General features: G+C 41.2%; 1 pseudogene; it reads right to left on the bottom strand.

Annotated features, from left to right (window-relative positions):
* LOC109236030 lies at window positions 15,746-22,822 on the bottom strand (annotated as a pseudogene).

The raw sequence follows: 25,645 nt of genomic DNA, 5'->3' as shown, positions 1-25,645 counted from the left end.
GTGAACGCGATGGGTTAAATCCTACTGAAGCTCAATCTCTCCATTTCTTCTATGCGAACGCGACTACACGCCTGCGAACGCAATGCACAAACTCGCAGCCCTTCGCGAATGCGTCCCATGCCTCGCGAACGCGAAGCTAAACTCCCACCTTCCTCAGATTACTCTTCGCGAACGCGAGGGCCCGCTCGCGAACGCGAGGGCCCGCTCGCGAACGCGAAGGGTTAATTTCCTGCAACAGCTGAAACCATTTTTCTGCAATTTTCCTTAACTTAAAATGGTCCGTTCAACCCTCCGAAAATCACCTGAGGCCCCTGGGACCTCAGCCAAAGGTACCAACATATCCTAATACCTTATTCAAACTTGTTCCAATCATCAAAATGCTTCAAACAACATCGAATCAACCAAAATACATCGGATTCAAGCCTAAGTTTCTAAAAATCCTTCGAATTCTGCTTTTGATCAAAAACCCAACCAAATCACGTCCAAATGACCTGAAATTTTGCAAACACATCCCAATTGACATAACGAAGCTACTGCAACTCTCAAAATTCCATTCCGACCATTATATCAAAATCTCACCTACCAACCGGAAATCGCTAAAATATCAACTTCGCCAATTCAAGCCTAAATTTACTTCGGACCTCTAAAACCCATTTCGATCGCGCTCCTAAGTCCCAAATCACCTCCCAAAGCTAACCGAACCATCGGAACTCACATCCGAGCCCTCTAACACATAAGTCAACATCCGATTGACTTTTCCAACTTAAGCTTCCTTAAAAGAGACTAAGTGTCTCAAACCTTACCAAATCCTTTCCGAACCCTAACCAACCAACCCGATCACATTTAGAACTATTATACAAAGCAATTAGAAGCAGAAATGGGGGAAACAGAGTGGTAACTCATGAGACGACTGGCCGGGTCGTCACACTGAGATTCTTTTGATTCTGTGTTTACCCTTAAAATTAGGGTTCAAATCTTTTAAGACCTTTTTAATTTTTGTTCTTATTTTTTGTTAAAATCTCACCGCATATTTATTTTCTTTGCAATTTTTTTCGTTAAAAGTTTTGTCTAATTTATTTTACCTAAAACTATGTCTCAGATCTTTAAGATCTGTTCTAGTTCCATTTATGGCTGAATATCTTCTTAAAAACTCTATGCAATATCTTGTGGTTTTCGTACTGATTTTTTACTTACTCTAAAATTAGGGCTCAAATCTTTTAAGATCTCTGCTAGTTCTATTTTTGTTGAGTATCTCATTTAATGTTCCCTTATGTTCGTCAATATGCACTCTATTGCGACTTTGGTGAATTTGCTAACCAACTTATTTTCCCTAAAATTAGGGCTCAGAGCTATTATGATTCTTATTTTGTTAAATACTTTCCTATAGCTGTCTATATGCATGTTATCTTCCTTTGATTATTCTGATTGATTTTACTTACCCTAAAAATTAGGGTTCCAATTTATTTCACTTTACTTACTGATTCTGTCTATCTTTTCTTGCCTTAATTATTATCTGAGAATCTTTGATTCCCAGACCTTTTTGATTATTATCATATGCATCTATGCACTATTATCTCTAACTTGCCTTAATAATGTGTTGAGTTTTTCCTTAAATGTGTTGGGTGATTATTTCCATGTTTATGTACCCTAGTCTAAGTGCTATATAAACCCCTCTCTTTCCCCTTTAAAAGGGGACTCGAACTTTTAATATTCTCACTAAGAAATCTAGGGCTTAGTTATATAATCTTTCTGCTCTCTCTCTTGTTCACTACTGATCTTGTCCGGCTGAAAGCCAAGGCCAAATATTCTAGACTCTCGATTCTATGGTATTATTCTGGTTTGCTTGCTTAACTGGTGACTGACTATCCTTTGTTATTTCATCTCTATGTATCCCTTAACTATGTTTACAATCCAGCATGTTTAAAGTCTATTCTGAGCATGATTCTACCTGTCTATATGATTCTCTTTTAGTCCTATAGTTGGTACTGTTAGTTCTGAGATTGGTTATCTTTGGATAATATGAATCCTCTTAAAGGATAACTTATTGTTTAACTTGTCTCATGCATACATTTTGCTGGTCCTGAACTTGTTTTGAACTTAGCATCCTTAGGGTACTACTAGTATGGAATTAGTTAATCATTCCTAACTTTACAGACTTGTATTGTTACCTAATACATATCCCTCTAGATTCATGTGATAATCTGGCCGTTTGCCTTAACACTCTGCCTAAATGTTTTTGTGATTAAACAAGGCTGTCCTAAATGTCAGCATGCACACTTAGTGTAATCAGATCTTTTCTGACTTGACCTGTTTGAAACTATGTACTTTGCCACCCTTGCTTGTTTCGAATGTCATTATGCTTACATGTTTTGTGTTCTAAAAATTCTGCTATATTCTTCGTCTGAGAAATCCAAACTATTTTGCATCTGTCCCTACCTCTTTTTATATATCATGTTACTCTTTTTTAAAAACTCCCAATCTTAGTCCTTTAGGTTCTATCCTCAACAACCCCAATGTTAGCACTGCTCAGGGTCCATGTGAGACTCTCGTGAACTCTAACACACTGGGAACTGGTTCCTAATCTCTTTTGAACCGGTTCTGAGTATATTGTTCTGGTGTAAGCATTGCCTTAGGTCCCTGAGGCCCTTGGGAACTTTGACACACTGGAAACCTGATTCTATATATGCTATGGGTGAATTACTCATTATTGGCTATGTTGTACCTGTGAAATAAGTCTCGAGGTGGAAATAGTTTGAAGGCCTGGTTGCCCAGGTGTATTTGGGCCTGATAAAGGCTCCCTATAGTTTGTGCCATTACTATCATGTAATTCATTTGCTAATCTGGTCTGTAATAACTTTGTGATAAACAGATTTTGGGGTATTTAGTAAAATCGGGAGGGTTTTTTATTTCTTTGAAACTGGGTAGAAATCCTGCCTATAGGGTTTCATCTATGCTGTTAATTCTGCTCATTTTGTCCAAAACTGTTTAGTTCTATGTTGTTTAGAGATCCTGCCTATAGGACCTTCATTGGTGATGATGATTCTGCTAAAATCGTATGCGTTTTGTATACAGATCTTTATTGTTAAGTTCTGTATTACAACTTTTGTTAGAAATCCTGCCTATAGGATACGTTAATTTGTCTAATAAAGTGTGTTAGCAATCATGCCTATACGACCAATATTTGACTTAACTATTTTCTTACAATGTGTCCAAATTTTTGCCCGTATGCTATTTAATTATACATCATGCCTATAGGATTACAATCAGTTCAATAATAAATATCATGCCTATAGGATCAAAATTAGTTCAATGACATATATCATGCCTATAGGGTTAAAAATCAGTTCTATGGTAGATATCATGCATATATGATAAAAAATCAGTCCAGTGATAGAAATCATGCCTATAGGATTCTGCTAATGGGTTCTGAACACAATTGCCGATGTCAATCACTTAGACAATATGCCTATAGGACTAAAACCACAATTCTGGATTTGTAATTATGATTTACTAAATAAAATCAGTAGGCAAAATAATAAGCCTTAACACTCGCATTAATGATATTGATTCTGTATGTCACTGCTCGCCTGTCTTCTCACATAGATATCCTGTCTATAGGATTCTACGATTAATAAAACCTGCTAATCAATTGCGTGCTTTTTCTGTTTATGTGTGGAGGTCAATATGAGCCCATATCTGTTTTTATGTGAAAAGTCCTAACTGTTTTGCTTGTCGCCTAGTATTTTACAATTCTGAGTAACTCAGGCTTAGTCTAGAACCACCCCAAATAGAAGTCCTAATGCCTCCAGGACCCTAGGTAAGGGACCGGTAGTGAACGCATAGGAAACGAACTAGAATCAACTAGAGCGCTTTAAGTAACAACTTAAAGATAGTAGTCGGGTAGCAGGAGATGATAGACTGTGCCCGCTGAATAATATGAGTAACACCCCAACTCGAGGGAGTTACGAAGTATTATTTACGTTGCACGGGGTGATCCTTTAGGCTAAAATATTTAGGACCCCCCATCCCTATTAAATAATTCTCTAGCTTCTTTATTAGACTAATTCATAAGTTAAGTTCGGGCGAAACCTACCATTGTGGACCTCGATGGGTGCCTAACACCTTCCCCTCAAGGTAATTTCGAGCCCTTACCCGATCTCTGGTGATGCAAACTAGTACAATCTGAGTTATTTACTATAGGTGCCCTAACGCACCTTAACCCGTCAGGTGGTGACTCTAACCAATTCCTTTTCCCTACCCTCTCAAAGGAGTTGTCAAATGTCGAAACCCGAGTTTGCGAGAAAAAAGGGGCACGACAGCATGACGACTCTGCTGGGGAATATCTTTAGGCTCTTACCATTATGAACTTGATCTACATCAATTAGTCTTTCCCGATAAACGTATTTTTGTTATTTTGCTTTTAATTGCTATATGCACATCCTTTTCCCTATTTCCTCTTTATATGAACTCACATGCAACCCTTCGTTTAATTCAATTACAATGTGTGTTTCCCCTTATTTACTAATCATGATCATGACTTTCAATTTTGCTTTATCATGTCTCTCCCCAATCCTTAACCCCTTTATTTGCTTTATTACAATCCCCTCATTTCGCGAACCAACTTCTTCCTTGTTTTTCTTTCCTTTATGTCTTTACGCTCGTTCGATACTCCATTTTCTTTTAAACATGTAAAAATACTTGACAATGTGTTATTTTTTGCATAATGCATGCTCAACATCATATTCCACTCATGCGTACTAATACCATAGCGGCACTTGATGAGTGTCTGCGTTCTTCCTATAATCACCCTTTAAATTTGGAAAGGCTTATTTGCGGTAAAATAGTCGATCAGCGGTGGAATTGACGGTTCCGTGCCTTTCCCTCTCAAGTTGTCCGCTTGAGGGTACCATTCTAGACTCTTCTAGAAACCCCATTCTAAAATCAACTGTACATGTATCATGTCTAAACCTAGTATGAGTTAGAACGATGTTTGTGCAATAACACGCTAAGGCAAGACTTGTCCAAAGTCCACCGGGATTTCCTTAATGCCAATGGACACAATCATGATCTGTGCATCATTTGGAGAAAACATGCCAATATGTTGATCATTAACGTGTAAATAGCTGAATCTGGAGGGGGCAAGGGATAACTTTATTTGTTTTGCAGAAATGAGGCACGAAGTCCCCAGGTTCGGCATGGTTCAAAATATTTCACCTTTGCTGCTAGACATACGCGACCTGGGGAACCTGATTGATGGAGCCAAGAAGGTCAAGCAGGGAGAAGGTCCTTCTGGGACCAAATAGATTAGGAATAATGTTTTATTTCTTTCTAGACTCGATTAGGCTTTGGTTGTAATAAGGCGCATGCTATTAGTGACTCTTTATTATTATGTCGTTTTATTAGAGATTCAGTTTATTTTTCACATTAATGAAAAGACGCAGTTATTGGCATCATTTTTCTCCAAATCTATATGTCACTTAGGCCTACCTCGGGCACAATGAGGTCCCCAAGTTAGGACGCAAATTTATAATTCCGCAATATGTGTTTAAATACCGCAAACAACCTTTTAATACTCCTCACTGACTTGTTTACCTTTTGTTTTCTTCTTTTCTTGATTTGTTTATTCCCATCCCCTAAAGTTGGTTCGTGCATACTGGCATCATCAGCATGCATAAAGGTCTTCCACATCCTCCTCTTCCAAGTGATCCTAAAAGAAAAGGAAAAGCCAGAATGGATGATGCAATACAGTGTAATAGTTGAGGAGGAGGAGGAAGACCTTACAATTTAGACCGTGGGAAAGGGAGTTGTTCTCAAGAACTGGACCGCCACGCCGTCCAGGGCTAGACGAGTCCCGGGGTAGCATGGCTACTAATGTTATTTGAAAAACAAGTCTTTTGAGCATTTTCTTTTAAAAACATCTTTCTTTCAGTATTTTGTTTTGGAGAACAATGTTTTGAAGTCATCTAGACAATATTTTGTTTAACGTTTCAGCATTTATCAAAATAATTTGATGTTTTATTATCGTTATCTTTCATATTTTTCTTCTACAGCATTACTATTTCTTACCTTGATGAACCAAAGACAATGACATGTAATGAGACAACACAATATAAGGATAGTGACTCGGAAGAAGAAGATGAGATACCTGAGGAAGTTATCAGAGAAGTTGAGAATTTTGAGAATAAGCCTAAGTCCAACTTGGACGAAACAGAGACAGTCAATTTGGGAGATTCTGAAACCATCAAAGAAATTTGCATAAGTATTCACCTGTCGCAGTCAGAGAATAAAGAATACACTCGTTTCTTGAAAGAATATGAGGATATTTTTGCGTGGTCATATGATGACATGACCTGTCTGAGCACATCCAAGTGGATCATAAGGTTCCTACCAATCCAATGTGTCCGCCTGTAAAGCAGAAACTCAAAAAATTCAAGCCAGACATGAGCCTAAAAATCAAGGAGGAAGTCACTAAGCAGATCAAAGCCAAAGTCCTCAGGGTAGTCGAGTACCCAACCTGGTTAGCCAACATCGTGCCGGTTCCGGAGAAAGATGGGAAAGTCAGGGTGTGTGTTGACTATCAGGATTTAAACAAAGCAAGTCCCAAGGACGATTTCCCACTACCGAACATACACATTCTGATCAACAATTGTAAGCATGAGCTCCAATCCTTTGTAGATTGCTTCGCGTGTTATCATCAAATTTGGATGGACGAAGAAGAAGCAGAGAAAATAGCTTTCATTACACCATGGGGAGTGTACTGCTACAAAATGATGCCATTCCGTCTGAAGAATGCTGGGGCCACCTATATGAGGGCCATGACGACCATCTTTCATGATATGATACACAAGGAAATAGATGTATATGTTGACTACGTCATCATCAAATCCAAGAAATCCACAGATCACATAGCAGATTCGAAGAAGTTCTTTGACATGATACGGAAGTACAATTTAAAACTAAACCCCGCGAAATGTGAATTTGGGGGGTTCTTATCGAAAAATTTCTAGGATTCATCGTCAGCCGCCAAAGGATCGAGTTGGACCTGTCAAAGGTTAAAGCTATCCAAGAATTACCCCCACCGAAGAACAAGAAGGACGTGATGAGTTTCCTGGGACGCCTCAATTACATCAACCGCTTCATAGCACAATCCACAGTAATATGTGAACCAATCTTCAAAATGTTGAAGAAAGATGTTGCAACCAGTTGGACCAAGGATTGTCAGACGGCTTTTGATAAATCAAGGAATACCTGTCCATGTCACACCTCCTTCTTCACTACACCCCCGGAAAGGGTATAAGAAAGGGAGTTTTTCCAATTAAAGGACAATCGGAATGGGATTATTTATTTAAAGAATTTAGAGTCGCCACTTAGGAGATTTATGGTGTCCCAAGTCACCGGTTTAAAATCCCGAATCGAGGAAAAGGATGACTCTGTTTAACAGTCCGCGAACCAGAAATCCGAGTAAGGAATTCTGTTAACCCGGGAGAAGGTGTTAGGCATTCCCGAGTTCCGTGGTTCTAGCACGGTCGCTCAACTGTTATATTCGGCTTAATTATCTGATTTTAGAACACTTTGAACCTATGTGCAAATTTTAACTTATAACCGCTTTTGTTCATTTTTAAAGAAGATTGAACGTCGTCTAAAATATGTCGTTGGATCGCGCCACATGAAATACACCCGCAATTCGGAACACATTTTATTCAACGTTGTGAGATTTAGAGTTGGGTCACATGAAATGCACACACGAGTTTAGGAAGGTAATATTTATTAAAGTACGCGCCTAAAGCAACTACGCGTTTTAGCTTTGCGAGGGCCATGGAATTTTGCTAAATGGCACGCCTCGGATTCTAAGGTTGTGTTAAAGCTAATTAAAACAAGGGCCACGCAATTGTCATTTTTGTTTGGCATGGCGCACCTCGAATTCTAATTTTAAAAGAGAACTACATGTGGAGGGCCGTAAGCTATTTAGTACGACTCACCTCATTCTAAAGAAAAATGATTGTTTAAAGAAGACTACAGGACTTCTAATTGCTTAAATGTTGCCTAATGGACTTGTTGAAAGCCAAAAGAAGATACTATTTTACTTTTAAAGAAAATTCAAGCCCAAACAACAGGCCCAGTCTGACGAGTCGCGTGCAAAGAGAGTCTTCCGTGATACACATATTAACTCCCCACAAAAGATGAAAGCAGTCATATTTCAAACGTGCTAAGTCAATTAAACCAAAAGCATTTGCGAGCTCTGGGCTCGAAGTGGGCCGGGCGTGATGAGGATTGACAAAACCAAACAGCTCAAGGCTATGCCTTCGTTTTTAGGACTGATTTCACTATTTGGGCTGGCTTTGAGCCCAGGTTCTTACAAATTGACAATTAATTTAGATTGAAAACTGAGTGAGATTTAAGCTCGCAATTATTTCTGAATCTAAAGAACACAAGTTGCCTATTAACTTTCATACTTGCAGTTGTCTTAACAGGGAATAATTTGACCAAATGTTCCCTAATCAAACCATCACTAATTCATTATAGCCCATGAGAAAACATGCTTATAAAAAAACATTAATACACGTACAAGCTAAACACCTAGTATTTCAATGGATTCAGATAGACAAGAACCAAAACCTTACTGATTTTGACAAAGACTTGGACCAAATCTGTGACCCAGACCACGTATCAAAATAAACTAAATAGCCAAGGCTCAGAGTTCACTTGCCATACAAACAGCAGCTGACATTTAACAATAAAAGCATTTAATAAACCTTATTTACGCAAGACTTTGAGTACGCCATATATACTAACACCATAGCACCTTTACTAGTAACTACAACACGCTCAATTAAAACTGATTTGGACAAAGTAATCACATTAACTTAAAAAAAAACAGACAGATCAGAGAAGAACAAAACGGAATATTTTCTATGCTCCAATTATTCATTTTTATTTCATTTCTTCACTTCACAACCAAAGAATTACAGAATTGGGTACCTGGAAATCAGAGTAAAAGGGGGTAAGGTTCAGCAGTAGTAGCAACAGGATCCAGCAGCAGAAATAAACCAAGGAAGACAGCTTTAAACCAAAAAAAACTGATGCACAACAACCAAAACTCCAAACCCAGCTTTTAAAACACCAAATCTAAGTCATCTCAATCCAGATAGCTTAGATACCATTTCAGGAATCAGAAATTGAAGATTTCATCAAAAAGAACTCGATGAAACAGTAATTTCAACAAAGCTTCAAACCAAAACACCTTCTAAAATACACAATCTAACCCTGCTTAATCCATTTCAATTCTCAGGCCACTCGAAAGTATTTCAGAGGTTGAAAATAAATTGAAAATCCCTCAAAAACCAATAAAATAGTAGCTATTTGGCCGTCTATCTTTTCTAAATTTTAGGGTCTTATTTCTCTCTTAGCTCTCTTAGCTCTCTTAGCTTTGGCTTCTTAGGCAAGAAAGGGTGCCTTTATAGGCAAGGCAAGTAGGGCAGCCTTAGATTTTCATTTTTGCAATTCAACCCTTTTTCAATTCTTGTTTTAGCTTAGGAATCCCTCACTTAGTGACTTGTTGCCCAAGTTAACCTACCAAAAGTCTGAAATTTAAAAAAAGAACCCCCCACTAGAAGCTTCCTGATTCTGTTGCCAAAAGATTCCCCTTCCCCCATTTCCTAAACTACCCCTTAGAGCCCTGTTAATTACTCCTTGAACCTATTGGGTCAATTGGCCAATCTGAATGGATCACAGACCCCAAATCGATTCCCTACCCATACCCCTATGGGCTTTCAAATTTCAGAAGCCCAATCAAGCCCTAATCACTAATCAGAAATGACGGGCTAACCAAAATTTCCTCAAAACCATAAAACCAATGAGACGAATCCAGAACAGGAAGTGAATTAATTACCAAACAAATAAATTAGAATTGTTATTAACTGATTATGCAAACAGAAAATGACCAAATAACGAAGAAAAGAAAGAAGGGAACTAAAAAAAAAAGACGAAACTGATCCTAATCAAAAAAAGAAAAAAGAAGAATGAAAAGAAATTGCAAAATACCTAAAGAACTGGACGGGATCAAACTCGCAACCACTCTTCGAACCTTCGAACTTTCAAACCTTGATTCAATCCGAGGTTAAGCACGTGCCTTTCTCCAAAAATACGCGAATAACCTCAGAACGAACCCAGACTCTTGACGAACACTTCAATCGGCAAGATTCAAATTTTTAGGGTTAGATAAGATTTAAGATTCGAGGACTTTTGGGATTATTCGAGGGAAACCAAGTGGATTTCTGGAATGAGGGTGAGACGGGGGTTCAGGGGTGTTATTTTGGTGGGTATTGGAGGAGGCGCCGCCGGCGACCATGGCTGAATCGTTTAGGGGCGGCGTTAGTTTGGTGAAGAAGATGAGAGAAGGGAATTTGTTTGGTCTTAGGTTAATGTGGGGAATTTCGGACACTTTTATTTGATATGGGGGTAAGCTTTGGGCCGTTGGATGGATGGAGATGAACGGTCAGGATTGACCACTTATCAAAACTATGTCGTTTAGCATGGGGGTGGGGCTGGATCTGGGCAGGGGATGGGTTAGGGGGTTTAGACGGGTGTGGGGGAAAATTTTGGGCCAGGGAATCCGTTTGGGCTGTGTAATTTAAACAAAAATTGGCCCAATTTTGATTGCATTCTTTTGTTTCCAATTCTTTTCCATGCTTCTTTTCTCTTTTCTTTTTTCTAAAAAAACTAGAATCCTAAATTAAATTATAAAACCAAATTAATTTAACAAAAATACTAATTAATCCCAAACAATAATTATCACAAATAATTAAAACAAATTGAAACCACCTAAAATCAAAGTTAAAATTAAAGGTGCAAATTAAACCATTTTTGTGATTTTCTTTTTATAAAATGACTAATTACTAATTAATTCTTAAAAATGTCAAATTAAATCCTAAATGCAAATGCCCGTATATTTTTTATGTTTTTCCATTAATTAAAATAAAATAAACATGCGCACACAAATGCAAACAATTAACAGAAAATGCCACGAAAATCCATAAAATTGCAAACACTGAAAGAAATTATTTTGTTTTGAATTTATGGGAGTAATTCATACAGGGCAAAAATCACGTGCTCACAGCTGCCCCTCTTTGCTCGGAAACACGAAGAGTTTCCGTGCAAAGATAAAGTGAGCGGATACGAGCGATTTTTGCCCGTTTGAATACTCCGTGTGAAGCATTTTTGAATGATTTGACCGCACCCTGCTTCCGAGGTTGCCTACATATCCTTGGCTAAAAAGGAATCAGGTCAGTGTAGTTCAGGAAGGTCTGGTAGCTGGGACTACCATGAAGCTCTGATTTCACTTTTGCTGCTGTTGCTGCTACTGCTTACTGAACCCCCTTATTACACCATGTCAAAAAATAAAAGAAGCTAGACTAGACTATGATCTATGCTTTACAAAAATCCTATCTATGTCTTCAAACTTGCTCTCGTGGTTCTTGTTGCCTTGTTGACTTGTATTCTTCCGGTGATGTCTCTTTGTTGCCGCCTTGAATTGTGATCTGAGATGTTTGCCCTTTCTCCAGGTGGCTGCCTGACTGCCAACTACACTTTGAGATGTTTTTCCTTTCTCCAGGTGATGCTTGACTGCCAATCTACACTTTGAGATGTCTTCCTTTCTTGAGGTGAATGCCTGACCGCTGAGCTTGAATGTATTCCCTGCTCTCCAGGCGGGCTCCTAATTACCGAAACTTGAATGTATCCCCTGCTCTTTAGGCGGGTTCCTGACTGCTATCTTGAAATGTATTCCCTGCTCTCCAGGCGGGCTCCTGACTGCTGACTTGAATGTATCCCCTGCTCTCTAGGCGGGCTCTTGACTACTGACTTGAGATATATTCCCTGCTTTCCGGGCGGGCTCCTGACTTCAACATAGACAAAACAAAGAAAATTTTCTGCCCCAGTTTAGTGGCTGGGTGCACATCATGTTACCAAATATCAGTAAAAACTTGAAAGATAAGACTTGAATTATACTCCCTCTGTTCTTCAGGCGGGCTCCTAACTGCTAAAACTTGAATGTATTCCCTGCTCTCCAGGCGGGCTCCTGACTGCTGACTTGAAATGTATTCCTCTATTCTTCAGGCAGGCTCCTGACTGCTAAAACTTGAAGTGCATTCCTGTGTTCTTCAGGCGGGCTCCTGACTTCAACAAAATAGACAAAACAAAGAAAATTTTCTGCCCCAGTTTGGTGGCTGGGCATCATATTACCAGACATTAATAAGAATTTGAAAGCTAAAACTTGAATTGTACTCCCTCTGTTCTTCAGGCGGGCTCCTGACTGCTGACTTGAAATGTATTCCTCTGTTCTTCAGGCGGGCTCCTGACTGCTGACTTCGAAATGTATTCCTCTGTTCTTCAGGCGGGCCCCTGACTGCTGACTTGAAATGTATTCCTCTGTTCTTCAGGCGGGCTCCTAACTGCTAAAACTTGAATGTATTCCTCTATTCTTCAGGCGGGCTCCTGACTTCAACAAAATAGACAAAACAAAGAAAATTTTCTGCCCCAGTTTGGTGGCTGGNACTGCTGAACTTGAAATGTATTCCCGTGCTCTCCAGGTGGGCGCCTAACTGCTGAACTTGAATGTATTCCCGTGCTCTCCAGGTGGGCTCCTAACTACTGAACTTGAATTGTATTCCCGTGCTCTCCTGGCGGGCTCCTGATTGCTAAACTTGAATGTATTCCCTGCTCTCCAGGCGGGCTCCTGATTGCTAAACTTGAATTTATTTCCTGCTCTCCAGGCGGGCTCCTGATTGCTAAACTTGAATGTATTGCCTGCTCTCCAGAAGGGCTCCTGATTGCTAAACTTGAATGTATTCCCTGCTCTCCAGGAGGGCTCCTGATTGCTAAACTTGAATGTATTCCCTGCTCTCCAGGCGGGCTCCTGATTGCTAAACTTGAATGTATTCCTTGCTCTCCAGGCGGACTCCTGATTGCTAAACTTGAATTATATTCCTTGTTCTCCAGGTGGGCTCCTGACTGCTGACTTCGGTTGTATTCCCATGTTCTCCAGGAGGGCGCCTGATTACCAAAACTCGACTTGTATTCCCTTGTTCTCCAGGTGGGTGCCTGATTACCAAAACTTGAGTTGTATTCCCTTGTTCTCCAGGTGGGTGCCTGATTACCAAAAACTCGAATTGTATTCCCTTGTTCACCAGGTGGGTGCCTGATTGCTGAACTCGAACTGCTTCTCCCTGTTCTCCAAGTGGGTACCTGATTTCAATAAAATAGACAAAACAAATAAAATTTTCTGCCCCAGTTTGGTAGCTGGGCATATCCGTGAGTGTTAAACTGCATAATGTTACCAAATATTACTAAAAATTTGAAAGCTAGATCCCATTATCCAGGAGGGTCCTGACAACTCCTAGTTAAAGGACAATTTTTAATCTAAGTTATATCTTCTAAAGGTGTGACTTTTGCTAAATCTTGTTATCTAAGAGGGTCTTAAAACTACATCCCGTTATTTAGGAGGGTCCTGACAACTCTTAATTAAATGACAGTTATAAAAATCTAAGTTATATCTTCTAAAGGTGTAACTTCTGCTAAATCTTGTTATCTATGAGGGTCTTAAACTACTCCCCATTATCCAGGAGGGTCCTGAAAATCAAGTATTATCATAAAAGTGACAATTTTTACGGCTGAATTACACTACCCTACAACAGAGCTTACGCTAAATGTTGTTATCTAATGGAAGTCTTAAAACTAAGTCCCATTATTCAGGAGGGTCCTGAAAACTCCTAATTGAATCCTGTCTTAAACATGCAAACTTTGAAACCAACTTATATTCTTTTGGGGTACATTTTATGCTAGATCTTGCTACTCATAACTTTTTTAAATTTTAAAACTAAGTCCCATTTTCCAGGAGGGTCCTGAAAACTCCTAATTGGATCCTATCCTAAACATGCAAACTTTGAAACCCACTTATATTCCTTGGGGTACATTTATGCTAAATTATGCTACTCATGATTGTTTTGAAATTTAAGTTAGGTCCCATTTTCTAGGAGGGTCCTGAAAATTTTAAATTAAATCCCATTATCCAGGCGGGTCCTGGGAGTTTACGGTCAAACCTGTTGGTGCTTGCCTTTCCTTACAGAGGGTTTCTCCGAAACACCGAAACTTTCTGCCCCTGTTTCAATCAAAGGAAAATCTTGTCAGTTTAAAACGGTGGTTAGTCTATGGCATTCTTGCTGAAGATGTCTCCGCTGCTGTGTTTTGCTTTGGCCTGCTTCTCGAACTGGCCCTGAACCGCTTGACTCTCTGACTGACTTTCAAACCCATGACCTTCGATGACCCGAGTGTTCTATACCAAACCATTGTTTTACATCTCTGACCCCTTTATCTGAACCTTTGCATCTCCCACGACATTACCAAGTCATTCCACCGATGAAACTTCCGGTGACTCCCTGTATCCCACTTTACATCCTGCTATCTTTGGTATGTTCTGGCCACACTGTGCTTTGAAATTATGGAAGCTGGTAGTGAGCTTTGAAATCCTTTCTTATTTGCTTTGAACAAAACTGACATTGAAACATCTTAGAGAACAAACCCCAAAACGAATGGAATGTAATGACCTTGAGAGTTAAGAATAAAGAGAATCCAAAACCGGACGACTTATAAAAAGGAAAGAAAAGGAAAAGAGACTTATCTGAGTGGAACAGCTGGTACCATTGATCATGACATGCATTTCGGACTAATCGGCCCAATCCGTCCAACCAATCAACTTTCAATTGCCATGCTTTGTTGCCCCAGAATTCCATAACCTGATTTCTTCAACCAAACCCTAACCTTGTTCATCCTGCGGTGTCCTGAACTGTTTTCACCCACAGACCTCTCTCGTTTGTTCATTTGAAAACTCACTTTCGCCTTAAGGTGCCCGCGAGGGTTTTCACCAATAAGACTCTCTCATTTCTGTTTTCTCTCAATTCCTTTCGCCTTACGGTGCCTGTGAGGGTTTTCACCAATAAGACTCTCTCATTTTCATTATTTTTCTGCTTGGACCAGAGTGTTGTCCCTGAAATGAATCACCTCTTCTTGCTTGACTTGGCATTTCTTGAAGACTGATCAGAAGGTCTTTCTTTGGACCGTAATGCAGGCTTTGGACAGGGTTAGAAAGAAAGGGTATCAAAGGCTCAAAACAATTCAGCTGGGTTTAAAATTACAACTTCTGGAAATAGATTCTCACAACAACCGCAACTTCTGCCCCAGTTTCTTACTTGGGGACTTTTGGATTTTTGTTTTGATAGGACCGAACCGTGAGGCTGCCTACGTATCCTTAAAAGGAATCAGGTCGAACGTAGTTCATGTCATAAAAATTTCTTTGTTGTTGTGATTTCTCTTTTCTTTTTCTTCCTCTTTCTCTTCTTTTCTTTTCTTTCTTCCTTTCTCTTTTTGTTGTTTGTTTTTTCTTTTTCTTTTTTCTTTTTTTTGTTTCTTTTTCTTTTTCTTCTCTTTTCTCTTCCTTTTTTCTTTCTTTTCTTCTTCCTTTTTCCTTCTCTCTCTTTTCATTCTTTTCTTCTCTCTTTTTCCTTGACTTATCTTTCACGCTTGTGTTTCTGATCTTTGCTACTGATTCCGAATGAGGGGTATGAAAGAAAATGAATAAGGCTCAAAGGGCGTAATAAAGGATGAAATGTTTGGATAGCAGAACAAAATGCCTTCGTCATTCCAATCTTCAAAACATGCCAAGTACAAACAAATACAATTAAAACAAAGAAGATCATACATAATATCTCTTGACCGCATCGGAATTGATGGCCATTTCAACACACTTTCCTTCTATGTCTGTCAAATATAAAGCACCATTGGACAACACTCTCGTCACGATGAATGGCCCCTGCCAATTTGGGGCGAACTTGCCTTTGGCCTCAGCCTGATGTGGAAGAATACGTCTCAACACTTGCTGACCCACTTCGAACTTTTGTGGACACTTTCTTATTATATGCTCTTGCCATTCTCTGTTGATACAACTGACCATGACACACTGCCACCAATCTTTTCTCATCGATCAAACTCAATTGCTCCAAGCGGGTTTTGACCCATTCATCGTCATCAATTTCAGCTTCTACGACGATCCGAAGGGATGGGATTTCAACTTCTGCGGGTATCACTGCCTCGGTGCAATACACCAACAAATAAGGAGTCGCCCCTACTAAAGTACGAACAGTAGTACGATAACCCAGCAATGCAAAAGGCAACTTCTCATGCCACTGTCTATAACTCTCCACCATTTTCGCAGTATCTTCTTTATATTCTTGTTGACCGCCTCAACTGCCCCGTTTGCCTTGGGGCGGTAAGGGGTGGAATTGCGATGTGTAATCTTGAATTGCTGACATACCTCTTTCATCAGATGACTATTAAGATTAGCCCCATTGTCTGTAATGATCACCTTTGGTATCCCAAACCTACAAATGATATTTGAGTGCACAAAATCAACCACCGCTTTCTTGGTCACAGACTTGAATGTTTTAGCCTCAACCCACTTGGTGAAATAATCAATGGCCACCAGAATGAACCTGTGCCCATTTGATGCTGTTGGCTCAATTGGCCCAATGACATCCATGCCCCATGCAACAAAAGGCCATGGTGCAGACATTGTGTGTAATTCCGATGGTGGAGAATGAATCAAATCTCCATGCACTTGACACTGATGACACCTTAGCACAAAACTGATACAATCCCGCTCCATAGTAAGCCAATAGTAACCTGCTTGGAGAATCTTCTTTGCTAACACGTACCCACTCATATGTGGTCCACAAACTTCCGAATGCACCTCGGTCATAATAGTTGTGGCCTGTCTAGCATCTTTGCATCTCAACAAACCAAGATTTGGAGTTCTTTTGTACAATACCCCTCCACTAAAGAAAAATCCGCTTGCCAATCGTTGAATTGTTCTTTTTTGATCACCTGTGGCCTGTACTGGGTACACCCCCATTCTGAGATATTCTCTGATATCGTGGAACTACGGCTCACCATCAAGTTCTTCTTCCACCGTATTACAATAAGCATGCTGATCGCGGACCTGAATCTGTAAGGGTCTACATAAGCCTTATCTGGATGATGCAACATTGATGCCAAAGTAGCCAAAGCATCGGCAACTTCATTATGAATCCTTGGAATATGCCTGGACTCTATCGATTGAAATTGTTGACAAAGATCATGCAAACATTGTCGGTACGCTATAAGCTTCAAATCTCGTATTTCCCATTCCCCTTGAATTTGGTGAACCAGAAGGTCCGAGTCTCCCATGACCAAGACTTCCTGCACACCCATGTCTACAGCCAACCTCAAACCCAAAATACATGCCTCATACTCGGCCATGTTATTAGTACAATAAAAACGAAGCTGAGCCGTAACAGGATAGTGTTGCCCTGTTTCAGAAATAAGTACCGCTCATATTCCCACGCCTTTCATATTAGCCGCCCCATCAAAGAAGAGTTTCCATCCTGGCTTCTCAGCTTGTTCCAACTCATCGACATGCATTACCTCTTCATCAGGGAAGTATGTCTTCAAAGGTTCATATTCCTCATCCACCGGATTCTCGGCCAAATGGTCGGCCAGTGCCTGAGCCTTCATTGCAGTCCGGGTCACATAGACAATGTCAAATTCCGTGAGCAAGATTTGCCACTTTGCGAGCCTCCCTGTGGGCATAGGCTTCTGAAAGATGTACTTCAACGGATCCAACCGAGAGATAAGGTAAGTGGTATAAGATGACAAGTAATGTTTCAACTTCTGTGCTACCCAAGTTAGGGCGCAACACGTCCTCTCAAGCTGAGTGTACTTAACCTCACAAGCTGTGAACTTTTTGCTGAGGTAGTATATGGCCTGCTCTTTCCTGCCGGTGATGTCATGCTGACCTAACACACATCCAAACGAATTGTCCAAAACCGTCAAATACAGAATCAAAGGCCTCCCTGGCTCTGGCGGGACTAACACCGGTGGGTTTGACAAATACCCCTTTATATTATCAAAAGCCTCTTGACATTCGTCTGTCCAGTTGACCGCAACATCCTTCTTTAACAGCTTGAAGATAGGCTCGCACGTTATCGTAAGCTGAGCGAAGAACCTACTGATATAATTCAATCTCCCTAACAGACTCATCACCTCAGTCTTGTTCTTCGGAGGTGGCAATTCTTGGATGGCTTTGATTTTTGACGGGTCTAATTCAATACCTCGACGACTGACTATAAATCCCAATAGTTTTCCAGAGGGAACGCCGAAAGCGCATTTCGCAGGATTGAGCTTGAGATTGTACCTACGAAGCCTTTGGAAGAACTTTCTCAAATCCCTGACGTGGTCAGACTGCCTCCTAGTCTTTACAATTACATCATCCACATATACCTCGATCTCCCTGTGTATCATGTCATGGAATATAGTTGTCATCGCCCTCATGTAGGTTGCCCCAGCATTTTTCAAACCAAATGGCATGACCCTGTAGCAGTATGTTCCCCATGGCGTAATGAATACCGTCTTTTCTACATCTTCCTCATCCATTAAGATCTGGTGATAGCCCGCATAACAGTCCACAAAAGAACCAATCTCATGTTTGGCACAATTATCAATCAATATATGGATGTTTGGTAATGGGAAGTTATCCTTCGGACTCGCCTTGTTGAGATCACGGTAATCAACGCACACCCTGGTCTTACCATCCTTCTTTGGTACAGGCACGACATTGGCTAACCAGGTGGGATACCGTGTGACCCGAATGACTTTTGCATCAAACTGCTTGGCGACTCTTCTTTGATTTTCACACTCATATCAGTTTTAAATTTCCTTAGCTTCTGCTTGACAAGGGGAAATGCCGGGTCAGTGGGCAATTTGTGGACCACCAAGTCAGTGCTTAGACCTGGCATGTCGTCATATGACCATGCAAAAACATCTTTGTACTCAAACAATGCTTGAATTATCTCCTCTCTGAGCTGTGTTTCAAGATGGACACTTATTTTAGTTTCCCGGACATTATCTTGATCCCCTAAATTGATTGCTTCTGTATCATTCAGGACAGGTTTGGGTTTTTCTTCAAAATGGCTTAATTCTTTACTGATTTCCTCAAAGGCTTCCTCATCATCATATTCCACTTCATCATCACACTCAATTTTTTGTATTATTATTTCAGAATTAGATTGACATTTAAGACTGGGCCGGAGATTCCTCATGCATGTCATGTCATTGAAACCAGCATAAAAAGGACTGTACAAGAAAGAAAAGAAAAAATGAAAACTATCAGGAATAAGAAAAAGAAGGGAAATTGCATTTCATTAAAATTTAAAGATAACAAGGTTTAACTCATCCAAACGGACGGAACATAGAATCTGAATTACAACCCTGGAATAATCCAGATTAAACTGAAAGAAAAATCAAAGCCGACTACTAAGACTCCCTCCGAGTAGGAAGAGGAGTAGCTTCCCAATTGTTGATCTTTGCACAGGGCCCCACAAATTGCACATCCCCTTTGCTCGATCCCTCTCCAGCTTCCACCATATTCACCTCGTCGAACAGCTTTTCAAACCTTTCAAGCAACTCCTTATCAGGACCAATCACAGAACCGGGCATTGTTGTTGCTGGGCGCTTCATAGTACCAGGCCTGACAAAGGAACGGGAGAGACGGGGGACAAGCTTTGGAAGAACCCATGCTTTCTTTTTCAACTTCCTGGCTCGCCTTATGTCTGCAGCTGTAGGCTTGAATCCCAAACCAAAAGTGTCCAAGTTTTTGGGAAGAGATACCGGCTGTACGATACCTTGCAGAGACGCACCCAAACCTTTGCCAGGTGCGAAGCCATTCTTCAACATCTCAGAAGCCATCATGACTGATGCGGCTGCGACTTTTGGAACTGGAACATACTCCCCTTCTGGAATCTTTTCAACTGAGACTGCGTCAAAAACCTGATAGACCCACGGCCCCTTGTCGTCTTCAACTTCGATGAAGGGTATAATGGCATCATTCTGGGCACACAAACCATCCTCTCCGTGCACTACAATTTCCTGTCTGTCCCATTCAAATTTAACCATCTGGTGCAGGGTAGATGGCACTACCTTGGATGCATGAATCCAGAGTCGGCCTAGCAAAAGATTGTAAGAAACCGCCACATCGAGCACCTGGAATTCCATAGTAAATTCAACTGGCCCTATTGTCAGCTCCAGCACTGTCTCCGACTGAATCTTTCCCTCCACCGTCGAACCCCCAAACGTAGATACTGTTCTTTTGAATTCTTTCACTGTCCACTTTCAATTGGTCTAGGGTGGAGAGAGGGCAAATGTTGGCGCTGGACCCATTATCAATTAGTACCCGGGTAAACACGGAATCTTCACACTTCACCGTAAGGTAAAGGGCTCTGTTATGCTCGGTACCCTCCATGGGCAATTCATCATTAGAAAAAGTGACTCTATTCACCTCAAAAATCTTATTTGCTATCTTTTCCAGATGGTTTACAGAGATCTTGTCCGGAACATGGGCCTCATTCAAGATTTTCATCAATGCCCGGCGGTGCTCGTCCGAATGGATTAACAATGAGAGTAACGAAATCTGGGCAGGGGTCTTCCTCAACTGCTCTACAATAGAATAGTCCTGCATTTTCATCTTCCTCAAGAACTCCTCTGCCTCTTCTTCGGTCACAGCTTTCTTCACTAACGCTGGGTTATCTTTGGCGGTTTTGGCTTTTCTTAACTCTTCGGGGGCAAAGCATCTCCCCGAGCGAGTCAGACCATGGGTCTCACAAACTTCTTCTTTAACCTCTTTCCCTTTGTAAAGCACTGTCATTCGGCCATAATTCCAAGGGACGGCCTTGCTGTTGACTATTGGTAGCTGAGTCACTGGTTTGATAATAACAGGCTCTGTGCGTGCACCTTTCACAACTACAACGGGCTTGGTAGCTGCCCCTGGCACTACCACTTTTGCTTTTTCCTGTTTCACTGCAACCTTGCTTGCAGACTCCTTCTGGACCACCACAACTGGTTTACTATCTGTCTCTTTCAACTTGATCAACGACTTCCCACTAGTTGACTTCTCACTTGGCCTGACTTCACTGGACCTGATCATCATCACAGTTTGTGAGGGCTTTTTAGGCTCTCCTCCTTTTTGCACTATCTCAATCATATTGGTCTCATGATGGGCCGGGAGCGGATTCTGGTTAATGTTGGGCGTTTTCGGGGCTTGAACCTCGATTCGACGGGTATCAATGAGCTCTTGAATAGCTGTTTTCAACTTCCAGCATTTCTCTGTGTCATGCCCTGGAGCCCCTGAACAATATTCACAACTCACCGAGTGGTCAAGATTTCTCGGAGGGGGGTTTGGCAACTTAGGCTCAATCGGATTCAACATACCCAACTGTCTCAACCTGTGGAATAGACTGGCATATGATTCTCCCAATGGAGTGAAAGTCTTCTGCTTCTGCACCCTCTCATTCTTGAAGGATTGATTTGGTCGGAAACCTGTTCCAGGGGGATTTCTGTGGGCTCTTGGTGGTGGATAGGTATTTTGGGGAGGTAGGTAGGTATTCTGTGGGGTTGGCGCACGCCATTGTGCGTGGGTAGGAGGTTGAGTGTATGCCTGAGCATGATGGATAGAGAAGTGGGGATCTGGAGGTAGGTAGTAGTGTTGTGGTGGGCTATATGGAGTGTGAGGGTAAGTTTGGGGGTGGGGTCGAGGCTGGTTATAGTAAGGTGATGGGCCCCTGGACCAAGCTCTTGACTCAATTACTGCAACGTCCTCTTTCTTCTTCTTTCCCAATACTCCTCCAGTGCCGTTTGGAATGGCCTGGGTGGTCGCCTTGATTGCTGAATAACTCATGATTTTGTTAGATTTGAGTCCTTCCTCTACCATGCTTCCCATTTTCACCACTTCATTAAAGGATTTCCCTACTGCTGACACCAAGTGACCGAAATAAGTGGGCTCTAAGGCCTGCAAGAAGTAATCAACCATTTCACTCTCTTTCATCGGAGGGTCAACCCTCGCTACTTGCTCTCTCCAACGGAAGCCGTATTCTCTGAAGCTCTCCCCTGGCTTCTTCTCAATTTTGGTCAATGACAAGCGATCTGGAACAATTTCAAGATTGTACTGAAAATGGCATGCGAAGACTTGGGCCAGATCGTCCCATGTGTACCACCGACCATGATCTTGCCGAGTGTACCATTCCAAAGCTGAGCCACTTAAACTTTGACTGAAGTACGCCATCAGTAGTTCGTCTCTCCCGCCTGCCCCTCTCATCTTGCTATAAAAACCTCTCAGGTGTGCCACTGGATCACTATGCCCGTCATATAAATCAAATTTGGGAAACTTGAACCCTGCTGGTAATTGGACATCTGGGAACAGACACAGATCCTTATATGCCACGCTTACTTGTCCACCGAGCCCCTGCATATTCTTGAAGGATTGCTCTAAGCTCTTGACTTTCCTAATCATCTCCTCCTGCTCGGGATTCTTAGGAGGCTTCTCAGTTTCTGCTGAGAGATCAAAATGAGGAGTGTAGGAATAGGGTTCTGGAGCTTTGAGAGTGGGCTTCGGGGGGTAATATTGGTTATCGTGAGCTCGGAACAAAGGCTCGCTGGAGGATCTGTGGAGTGTAGCGGGAGGGGGTGCCACGAAGACAGGAGTGGCTGGTGGAGGAGGGTACGGAACTGGTTTGGGTGGTGGAGCTGGTGGTGTTTGGGAAGTTGTGCTCTGGTAGTGTTGGTAAATGGGAAAGCCCGGGGACGAATCGGTGGCAGGATGATCCTGTGACTGAGCCAATGGCGGGATGAAGGCAGGGTTGGCAGGGTAAGCTGGTGGTGGTTGCCCTTTTGCCCAGGCCTGGTACATTTCGGCCATCTGCTGCTTCAACTTATACATCTCTTCTTTCATCGTATTGACATCCAACTCTTCCCCCTCTCTCGAAGGATCGATGACACTCGTATCAAGTTCCTGGTTGGCCATGAGCACTTTGTTTTTGGAACGGGTGTTGTATGGGTGAGTTGCCAGAATGCCACACAAACTAACCACCTGCCTGTTACTTGACGACCACAACAAACTTGTTAGCGATCAGGGTTTAACAGATAGGCAACCACACATTTTGGGGAATGAATGCACCTAAACAGTTAACCGTTTCTATTATGCATTTGATCGGTTGCTTGCGTCATCCCAGCTTTTCCTTATTTCTATTTGCCACTTCCCTTTCTTTTTTTTCTTCACTCTTGCCTTTCTTTGCTTGACTTCTCTTTGTTTTTATTCACTCATTTCCCTCTCTTGTTTTGCCATTGTTTCCTTCTCACGATTTTTTATTTTCTCTCTTTTTCTTTTCTTTTTCTTTTCTCTCTTGTTTTTCCTCTCTTTTTCCTTTTTCTTTTCTCTTTTTTTTTCTTTCTTTTCCTTCTTTTGGTTATGGTCGAATCCTATGGAGATTGCCTACGTATCATGACCCCGCATGAATCAGACTAAGCGTAGTTCTGGAGGATAAAAATAAATAATAAAACATTTTGGGATTTTCAAATAAAAATAAAATGTTTTGATTACAAAGACTCATCCTACCGAATTTTTACCATAAAAACCAACAGGCTCAAAAAGGAAACTAACAGGAGGAAGATCAAGACTCATTTTTGACTCAACAAGTTGTCACTATTTTTTCAAAATTTTCATAAAAATATCCGGCCTTGCCAATACGGCCTTTCAGCACCTCGAGTAAGAAGATTTTAAGACTGTGTTCGCTAACCGGCCAAAAAATTTAAAAATTACCAATAGGTGGCTGTTCTAGAAAAAATAGCCTTCCGGTGCCCTTTTAGGGACATTAGGCTATTTTAGACAAGAATGACATCACCTTACTTATTTACCATAAAATTTTGTTCTTTTTGGGCTAGTTTTGCGAAAAGGGAAGTTGGACCCGATGAGGGTTGCCTACGTATCCTACGCCCTGTGGGAATCAAACTGGCGTAGTTCGGGCAAGCAAAACCAACTATTTTTGAAAACAAAACCCTTTCTTCTTTTTTTCATTTCTCAAAAATTCGGTAGAGTTTTAGTACCATTTGGACATTGGTTTTTCTCTTTCGAAATAGGTGACTAACTCACTTAACCCTTACACTGCTATTTTCTTTTGTTCATTTTTCTCCCATCACTCAAAAGTCGGTCAGCATGCAAACCCGAAGCAAATAAATGCAACAAATAGCACGTAAAATATGCATCAGGATGGTCTGTTATTTTGGGTACACCTGTCCTAGACGGACCCAACCCCTGTGTTGAGTCCCCTAAGTCAAATGCACGTGATGCAACAAATCGCCCCTACTAGGGATCCGGCATGAGGCTGAGTTATTCTAGGTTTAGAAAACCTGGGCTTATTTGTTCTAGACCTGGCTTACCCGAGCGGACAACTCGAGCCGGGGGGGGGGGGCAGCGTACCGGGAATACAGAAGCTTCGCCGGCTTTGCAGCTTGTCCGAACCTCGTTCTAAATTTTGGAATTGACTCTAACAGAAAAGAAGTCACACGAAGTGCACACTCCTTCATGATTTAAAAGACTCAGAGATAGGAGGGATTCGTAACAATTTATATACAGTTCACAGAATATCAAAGCGGTAAAGCAACACTTAGCTTATTAGGCCCAAACATGTAACAAAATCAGATAATAAATAAAGCCAAATATAACAATTTATCTAAGCTCTAATTCTGAACCCTGAACCAGAAGTTCTGGGTTCTTTTCCCCAGCAGAGTCGCCAGAGCTGTCACACCTCCTTTTTCACTACAACCCCGGAAAGGGTATAAGAAAGGGAGTTTTTCCAATTAAAGGAAAATCGGAACGGGATTATTTATTTAAAGAATTCAGAGTCGCCACTTGGGAGATTTATGGTGTCCCAAGTCACCGGTTTAAAATCCCGAATCGAGGAAAATGATGACTCTATTTAACAGTCCGCGAACCAGAAATCCGAGTAAGGAATTCTGTTAACCCGGGAGAAGGTGTTAGGCATTCCCGAGTTCCGTAGTTCTAGCACGGTTGCTCAACTGTTATATTCGGCTTAATTATCTGATTTTAGAACACTTTGAACCTATGTGCAAATTTTAACTTATAACCGCTTTTGTTCATTTTTAAAGAAGATTGAACGTCGTCTAAAACATGTCGTTGGATTGCGCCACATGAAATGCACCCGCAATCCGAAACACATTTTATTCAACGTTGTGAGATTTAGAGTTGGGTCACATGAAATGCACACCCGAGTTTAGGAAGGTAATATTTATTAAAGTACGCGCCTAAAGCAACTACACGTTTTAGCTTTACGAGGGCCATGGAATTTTGCTAAATGGCACACCTCGGATTCTAACGTTGTGTTAAAGCTAATTAAAACAAGGGCCACGCAATTGTCATTTTTGTTTGGCATGGCGCACCTCGAATTCTAATTTTAAAAGAGAACTACATGTGGAGGGTCGTAAGCTATTTAGTATGGTTCACCTCATTCTAAAGAAAAATGATAGTTTAAAGAAGACTGCAGGACTTCTAATTGCTTAAATGTTGCCTAATGGACTTGTTGAAAGCCAAAAGAAGATACTATTTTACTTTTAAAGAAAATTCAAGCCCAAACAACGGGCCCAGTCTGACGAGTCGCGTGCAAAGAGAGTCTTCCGTGATACATATATCGACTCCCCACAAAAGATGAAAGTAGTC

This window comes from Nicotiana attenuata, chromosome 12 (assembly GCF_001879085.1).
Source record: "Nicotiana attenuata strain UT chromosome 12, NIATTr2, whole genome shotgun sequence".
Classification (NCBI taxonomy): Eukaryota; Viridiplantae; Streptophyta; class Magnoliopsida; order Solanales; family Solanaceae; genus Nicotiana; species Nicotiana attenuata.
The sequence above is the reverse complement of the archived record's forward strand: the minus strand, read 5'-3'. Positions and strand labels throughout refer to the sequence as shown.